At 48.6% G+C, this 8044-nt stretch overlaps 1 protein-coding gene across 4 annotated transcripts in view; it reads left to right on the top strand.

The window, feature by feature from the left end:
- The first annotated feature begins 3180 nt into the window (after positions 1–3180).
- Positions 3181–8044, top strand: part of LATS2 (large tumor suppressor kinase 2) — a 47972-nt gene continuing 43108 nt past the window's right edge. The window contains exon 1 of one of the 4 annotated variants that reach the window (XM_028726307.2): positions 3181–3428. The gene's annotated coding sequence lies outside the window, so the exon portion shown is untranslated. Of the gene's footprint in view, positions 3429–3875; positions 4366–8044 lie in introns of those variants that run through there. The other 3 variants (XM_028726299.2, XM_028726306.2, XM_028726302.2) reach the window with 3 other exon arrangements.

Genomic DNA, 8044 nt, shown 5'->3' with positions numbered 1-8044 from the left:
CAGAAGTGCCTGGCGTGCTCTGGTCCATGGGGTCACGAAGAGTCGGACACGACTAAACGACTAAACAACAAATACAGTAAAGGTAAAGGGACCCCTGACCATTGGGTCCAGTTGTGACCGACTCTGGGGTTGCAGCGCTCATCTCGCTTTATTGGCTGAGGGAGCCGGCATACAGCATGACTAAGCAGCTTCTGGCGAACCAGAGCAGCAAACGGAAACGCCGTTTACCTTCCCGCCAGAGCGGTACCTATTTATCTACTTGCAGTTTGACGTGCTTTCGAACTGCTAGGTTGGCAGGAGCAGGGACTGAGCAACGGGAGCTCACCCCATCGCGGGGATTCAAACCGCCGACCTTCTGATCGGCAAGTCCTAGGCTCAGTGGTTTAACCCACAGCGCCACCTGCGTCCCTATGTATATACAGTACTGCAGCCTTAATGAATGCGCTTGTCCCATGGCACAGCCACAGCTAGGAATTACTCTTGCACTATAACATGTCTGCTGTTTTATTTTGGGGGAGGAGTGTCTGGAGTCTGAAAAACATTGGTGTAAATCAACGGGAGTACAAATTTAATCACTGTGTGGTGTTAAAAATAAATTCTAGACGATACTACACAGCCCCATGCATGTCTGCTCAGAAGTTAAGCTCCACTGTGTGCATCCTGACAGTGTTTACTCAAAAGTAAGCCTCAGTGAGTTCTATTTAACTCTTACAAGAATCCTGTGTGGTAGGTTAGGCTAAGAGGAGGAACTCTTCATGGCAGATGGAGATCTGAACCCGAGTCTCCCTGGTCCTAGTCCAGGACAGTATAGCACACAAGCTTACATCAGAAATATATTTTGTTACCAGAGATATTTTCAGTTCATGTACTACTATTTTTAGGTGCCCTTTGTAAGCCAAAGAAAACACCACTGAGCAATATTCATATTTAAGCAAGCACATTGCCATGCTTCGTGGGTTAATTGCTGCAATAATTTGAAAAATGAAGATGTGCAGCATTGCTTAAATTGCAGGTATATGATCATTACAAAATGAACTGCTTCACCCCACCACATTCTTTCAGCCCTGGAATTTTCTGAGAATCTAATGGTTTTCTTGCTCTCTTCCAAGATGGGGTTTCCTTTCAATTCCTTAGTAAATCACCGTATTTTTTGCTCTATAAGACTCACTTTTTCCCTCCTAAAAAGTAAGGGGAAATGTGTGTGCGTCTTATGGAGCGAATGCAGGCTGCGCAGCTATCCCAGAAGCCAGAAAGCAAGAGGGATTGCTGCTTTCACTGCGCAGCGATACCTCTTGATGTTCTGGCTTCTGAGATTCAGAATATTTTTTTTTCTTGTTTTCCTCCTCCAAAAACTAGGTGCGTCTTGTGGTCTGGTGCGTTTTATAGAGCGAAAAATACGGTATTTTCATTGACACCACTTGAAGTTTAAAATGAATACTTATGTAACTGGCAGCACAGTTGAAATACCAAACATATTCTGTTTGTGGAGTCACTTTTTTATGGAACATGGTAGTTTGGAATATTTAGGCAGTTTGGAATATCTATATTATAAGTATTAGGGCTGTAGGGTTGTATCCAACAATGTCAAACCCAGAATAGGCCCACTGAAATCAACAGACTTAAGCTTTACTCTGGGTATGACTTTGTTGTATTTACACACAGTGGGGGACTGTAATACAATCCAGCAGTCTATGGGTAAGCTCCATGCTATGTATGTCCTAGTTCAGTGATGGGGAACCTGTTTCCCTCCAGCTGTTGGATCCCAGCTCCCATCAGCTCCAGCCGGCAAAGCCAATGATCAAGGATGATGGGGGTTGTAGCCACTGCTAAAAAATGATACTGAGCTGTACTATGACCATTGATCTGACCCAGAATAAGGCAGCTTCCCCCTTTCCTGGAATTGCAACCTTAATAATTATACAGTGGTACCTCGGGTTACATACGCTTCAGGTTACATACACTTCATTAACTAAAGTGGTTACATACACCCATTAACTAAAGTGGTGCTTCAGGTTAAGAACAGTTTCAGGTTAAGAACAGACCTCCAGAATGAATTATGTACTTAACCTGAGGTACCACTGGATTGGTAAGCAACATTAATGTTTCTGAATATTTTTGATGATACCAATGTAAATATATACTGTATTGTCAAAAGAATTGGTCTTAAATATGAATAGTCATTGCAACTCAATGGAAAACAGTCCCAAATCTTACACTGGATGCTTGGTACTGCTCACTCTGGAATATAGCTATTATGGAGAAAATAATTTGAGATTTCGGCAAGGACCAGAACCTACAGCCACTTTTTATACGATTTGGCATTCCTTTGGGGATATATACAGTGGAACCATCATTTTCAAGACAACTCTCCTCACAAGCCTGGCAAATCTGGAACAATAGTTGATGATCTGATAAGGTTGATTGCCTTTACTTGGACTTTGATACAGATAGGTAGCCGTGTTGGTCTGCCATAGTAAAAAAAAATAAAAAAAAAAATTCCTTCCAGTAGCACCTTAAAGACCAACTAAGTTAGTTCTTGGTATGAGCTTTCGTGTGCATGCACACTTCTTCAGATACACACAGCGTGTATCTGAAGAAGTGTGCATGCACACGAAAGCTCATACCAAGAACTAACTTAGTTGGTCTTTAAGGTGCTACTGGAAGGAATTTTATTTATTTATTTTTTTGGACTTTGATAGTTTAACTCACGTGCAACTACTGATTCTATGCGCCTATTGTGTTGTTTTTCATATTTTATTTTTCATGTTGTTTTATCTATCCTCTCTGTTTCTTTCCGCAGGGGAAACGAGTCCTGCATTGCAGCGGGATCGCGGTCCCTTGCAACTCTGCAATTCTATATCCATCATTATAAAATGGAGTTAATTTTTATTTTAAAAAAACTTTGCAAAACAGCAACAATTATTATTAGCACTGTTATCCCGGTAACCAACATGGCTTAATAACGACTCGCGACCCAAGCAGACCCGCAACAGGTCCCAAGCCGCTTCTTTAAGGCGCTATTTATCAGCGAACAAGAGCGCGGCAGCCGAGGCGCGGGACGTCCAGCGGGGCCCCGCCCATCCCGCGCTTGACGAGCAGCGCCCCGCCCCGCCCCTTTTCTTCCCCCGCTGGAATGCTGAAGGGGAGGGAGGCGGAATGACGCCGGAGCCCGGGTCACGTGGCACGAGTGGAATGCTAACAATGTAGCGAATGTCCCAACTGTGCCCGGCCGCCGCCGCATTCGGAGCCCGAAAGGGGGAAAGGGAAGAATGGAGACGGAGCGGGGCGCTGGGGGCGGCGGCAGCAGTCGAGGCAGCGGCAGGAGACAGCGGAGAGGAGTCACGGCGGCGGCTCCCTGATTCTCCCGCGGGCACCGAGAGAGGGAGGGGGCTGCGTGCGGGGAACCCCCTTCCCGCTCGACCAAGACGGTAAGGGGGTTGTTGGAGGGGTGGGGCAAGGGGGCTTCCCCCTGGTGGCGCAGGCTGAGCCCTTCCACCTGCCCCTCCCGCCCCGCTCGTCGTTACTTCGCAGCTTTCTGGCTCCTTCTCTTCTTTCTTTAAAGGGGATTTTTGCAAACAGTTGCGCAGGGATTTCAGAGGGGGCGGCTTTCCCCGGGGAATCCTGAAGTTGCTCTTTAAAAGAAAAAGGCATCCACGCGACGCGATTTATTATTCCGGGAAGGGTAAGAGGCCGGGAGGGAGCTGGGCAATAGGCGGAGGAGAGCGGCTCTTCTTGGAAGGAGAGCGGGGGAGTTCCTCAGAGGGAGCGGCGGAGGGCAGCTGCTTTGGCCAAGAAGCGGAAAGTGGCCGCCTACTCGACGGCGTGTGCTAAGGACACGGGCCGTGCGGGGGGGGGGGAGGGCTTGGCAAGCCAGCAAAGCCAGGGCTGGGCGAAGATGCGGTTGTGAGGAGGGAGCCCTGTGAGCCCAGACCTCGGGGGCTCGACGGAGGACGGCGGCACGCGAAGGCATCTTCCCGTTTTCAAGGCTGCTCGGGACCAAATCCCGCGCTGGATGGTGGCTGCCGGCAGCCCCAGAGGCGGCTGAGGTGGAGAAAGTGGTATCTGTGGCAACAGGATTTGCTGGCAAGCCGAGGGAGGGTTGGGATTCTGGCCCGCCGCTTCCCTTTTGCTTTTTTAAGTGGAGCGCTAGTTGCCGACCAGGGGGCCTCGTCGGCTAAAACTTAACGTTTCTAGAGGGTGTTGCGCAGCATGCAGAAGAGGAAGAGCGAGCGTGTTCTGGATTACTTGACGTGCCCTTGTATCTGGATTTAGGGGCTGGACTGGCCGTGGTGTCAACCGCTGGTGGAGCCAGTTGCCCCGTAAGCGTTTCCACACGGTCCCCTATGGGAGCGTTTACACGCCCAGGTAAGCCCGTTCGCGTGTGTATAGTTAGCTCGTCCAGGGTGAGGTGGCTCGGGCAGTCGAGCCGACGGCGGCGTGTTGCACGCGAATGGGGCTTCTTCCGTGATAAAGGGACGGTCGGGAGAGATGCGGAACAAGATGGGCAATATTTTAACCCGTGGAAAATCTTAAGGTCCAAGTCAGCCTTTACGCAGCCCCACGGGGAGGGGCGTGTGCGCGTCCGCTCCTTAAAAAAAATCAAATCAAATGTGGGATTTTGTTGTGTCCCTTCGGTGTAGAACAGGGCAATTTCTAATTCACCGCGCACGTCCGGGTTTCATCACAATTATTATTTCGGATTAAGCCATGCGGAGCGGCGCGCAAGAGCTGGTTATTTTATTGTTTTTTTGAGGATGTGGCATGGAAGGGACAAGAGACGGGGCTTTCCTGCCCGGTCCTGTGCGCGATTCCTCGGAAGTTCCGCGGGGCTTGGCGCTCCAGGACCCGGTGGCGTGCTCGGGATTGCAACCTCCCGGCTTCTGGAGCGGCCGAGCGACCTTCGCCTCTTCCTCTTGCCCAGCGCCACACCTCCCGTGGGCTGTGGAAGCGGGGAGGATTGCGCTTCCACTTAAAGCCTTTCCAGAGAGGCCTTTGCACGGGCGCGGGGTGGGAGTCGCCCTGAGCCTGTGTGCGCCCGGCCGCTGTCGCGCTCGCCCTCTGCTACAGCGCGGCGCTCCCTCTGTTTTCGCTCGAGGCCTCTCGCGGCTCCCCGGCCGGAAGAAACCAGCAAACTTTCCCCCCAGCCCTTGGAAGTCGGACGGCGCTGCGCGGAGGGGAGTGGCGCCTTGGCCGCTTGCTCGAGTCCCAGTTCTGGGCCGGGGGAAATCTTGGAGCGGTTGCCTCCGCCGCCCATCCCTTATGCCCGGGCCTCGCCTTCCCGGCTTCTCCTCACCCGCTTTGGAGTAGATATTGGTGACCGTGTGACAGCTGAGCCCAGCCGCAGGACCTTCCTTGCTTTCCCAACGTCGGCCCCTCCGTCTTGGAGAAGCGCCCTGCAACCTCTCCTCGGTGTGGGCTTGAGGGGCGCGACTGGGGCTGAAGTTTGAAGCGGGAAAAGGTTGGGGCTCGCTTTCAGCGCCAAAGCAGATCTCCAATGTTTTCACTACTCCTGGGCCTTCACAGGAGAATCTTGTGTATGGTTTGGGGGAAAATGGATAGAGGTGTTTTTCTTTGGGGCGGGCGCACCAGGTGAGGCAGTCACCTCAGGTGGCATGGTCTACAGCGGAAGCACAACGCAATGTCCATCTATCCCCTCCTTTTGCTGATGGAGATCTTCCCTCACCCATTCCTGGGTGGGGAGGGGGCCCTTTGTCATTTAGGGGGTCTGCCAGATGCCAAAATATATTTCCCCCCCTACCTCATAATATTAGAACTCCCCACCCCCGTCATCCAGTGAAGCTGAAGGGTGAGGGGAAATTCAGGATAGCCCCAAAGGAAGCAGTTCCTCACACAGCATATAACTGAGCCGTAGAAAATGCTATAACCAGATGTATGGATGGCCAGCAATTTGGATGACTTTAGAAGATGAGGCATATTCATGCACTATAAGGCTCTCAGTGGCTACTAGTCATAGTGACTGTGGATGCTTCCAAATACCAATTGCTAGAGGTCACAAGCAAGAGTGCTGTTGTGCTTATGTCCTGCTTGTGGGTTCCTATGGGCAACTGGTTGGATATTGGGAGAGCAAAATGCAGGGCTAGATGCGCCTTTGGTCTGAGCTAGTGGCGCTCTTCTTACATTCTTAGAACATTTTCACAAATGACAATTTATTGCTACAGTTTCTACCACAGTAATCTAGATGTAAATCCGATATTGCTGTGAGAAATTTGGCTTTAAAATTGACAGCCTTTTACTTTCCATCCCGCATTAGTTAGCAGGAGAGAGAACCAGAGAAGAGGTTCCTTTGCAGATTTTTGAGAGAGAGACATCTGTGTGTGCTAGACGTTGAAGGGGGACCTAGCTTCATCAGGTCAGGTGACTAGCCATGGAGACATGGGTGGTAGGAAGCAGTTGATGGCTTGGGTCTATTTCTTTTTGGCAGATTCATTTTCAGACAATCATTTTCTTTCCTTATATCTTTCACTACCACTTTTTATCCCACGTTACAAGGATGTTAGTAGTTTCAGAGGACTCTTATCATTCTTAAAGAGCACTCTGGGAGTTCTCACTTGAAACAGACAAGCAAAATGCTGCTGATAACATTTTCATCTCTTGTGAAGGCTCTCTAGGAAAGCTCAATCCATGATAACTATCTTAGGCAGAATGCATAAAGAAAGCTAATTCTTCCGCAGTTTCAGTTGTTCTTTATGCAGATTTCTGCGTACCGGTAACTTGAAAGTTACACAATTAGCAGTTTGTCCAGCAAATTTTTTTTGCTGTTTTGCAGAATTGTAGCAATTGTTATTATGTGGGATATTAAGCAGTGCTGAATTGTTCTTTAAAAAAGAGAGATTCATTATGCTCTGTGAAGTTCTGTAATAAAGGAACTTTCGACAGTTGCAATTTGTATCGGCATTCCTATATTGCAGGTTTATTTGTGTTTGCAGTGTTGTGTTGCATAGCTTGGGGTGCATATATGGCTGATATTTCCAGGGTTTCCATGTTAAGAGCATATGCTGCATCTGTGGACAGATTATCCTGGGCCAAATGGGATGTCTTTAGGGACGTGTGGGAATGGCTCTCAGCCCATGATTCTGCATTTGTTTGTACATATTGAGGTCACGCTGGGACAACTGGGCTCTTGCCTTTCTCTTTTTCATCTGAGCTCTCACGAGAATTGTGTAATCCTCTTCTTATTCCACATGTCTAGCATACTAGTGACTATAGCGTAGGAGCAATTGGTGTCATGGGTAACTCGTCTGGCAAAACATTGCCGTGTTGCACAATTGAACGGCATATTGATGGAGATGGGGATTGAGGGTGTTGAAAAAGACCAACTATGTGGAAATGAAGTCACCAGGGTATGTATGTGCCTCACCTTTTTAAACCAGGGAAGTGGATCAGACAGGTAACAAAGACCAGCAGTCTCTTCCTATTCTGCATAACCAGAACAATGGAATCTGTCTGTGCTGTGTCCTAGTCATCACCTGTACATTCACCACAGACAAGCAAATTTTCCTTTACACACAGCGTGTTTCAGTTTTGCGTTGGACTGGAAACTGAAGAATTCCCCATGCAGACAGTCCTTACTGAACCCTTTATCCTTTATGGGCTGCAATTGCTCACCAACCCATGCTTCATTCCCAAGCATGGTAGACTGAATTCCCCACCTATCACTGCCTATCTCCTCTATAGCACTATTTGGTTGGCTTTCTGTTTGCTGTACGCTGATGGTGTAATAATAATAATAATAATAATAATAATAATAATAATACTGTAGCATCAGGCAGTACTTCTCTTGCCCCTTTTATCACCTTTGCTGTTCTTGAGCAGAAGATGCTAGTACAAAAAAGTGGTAGGACTTTTCTATGGTTCACCAGCGGACCATCGCTGGTGCGTGTGTGTGATAGAACCATATAGACAAAATTCTTGGATAAATGCGATAACTCCACATCACAGAAATCTAGCTATAACTTTACAGTACGTCCACTGAGTTGTAAGAAGCAGAAGAGTGCTAGTCTTTTTTATGGCCATCGTAAAACAT

The sequence above is a fragment of the Podarcis muralis genome, chromosome 4, assembly GCF_964188315.1.
Source record: "Podarcis muralis chromosome 4, rPodMur119.hap1.1, whole genome shotgun sequence".
Classification (NCBI taxonomy): Eukaryota; Metazoa; Chordata; class Lepidosauria; order Squamata; family Lacertidae; genus Podarcis; species Podarcis muralis.
The sequence above is the reverse complement of the archived record's forward strand: the minus strand, read 5'-3'. Positions and strand labels throughout refer to the sequence as shown.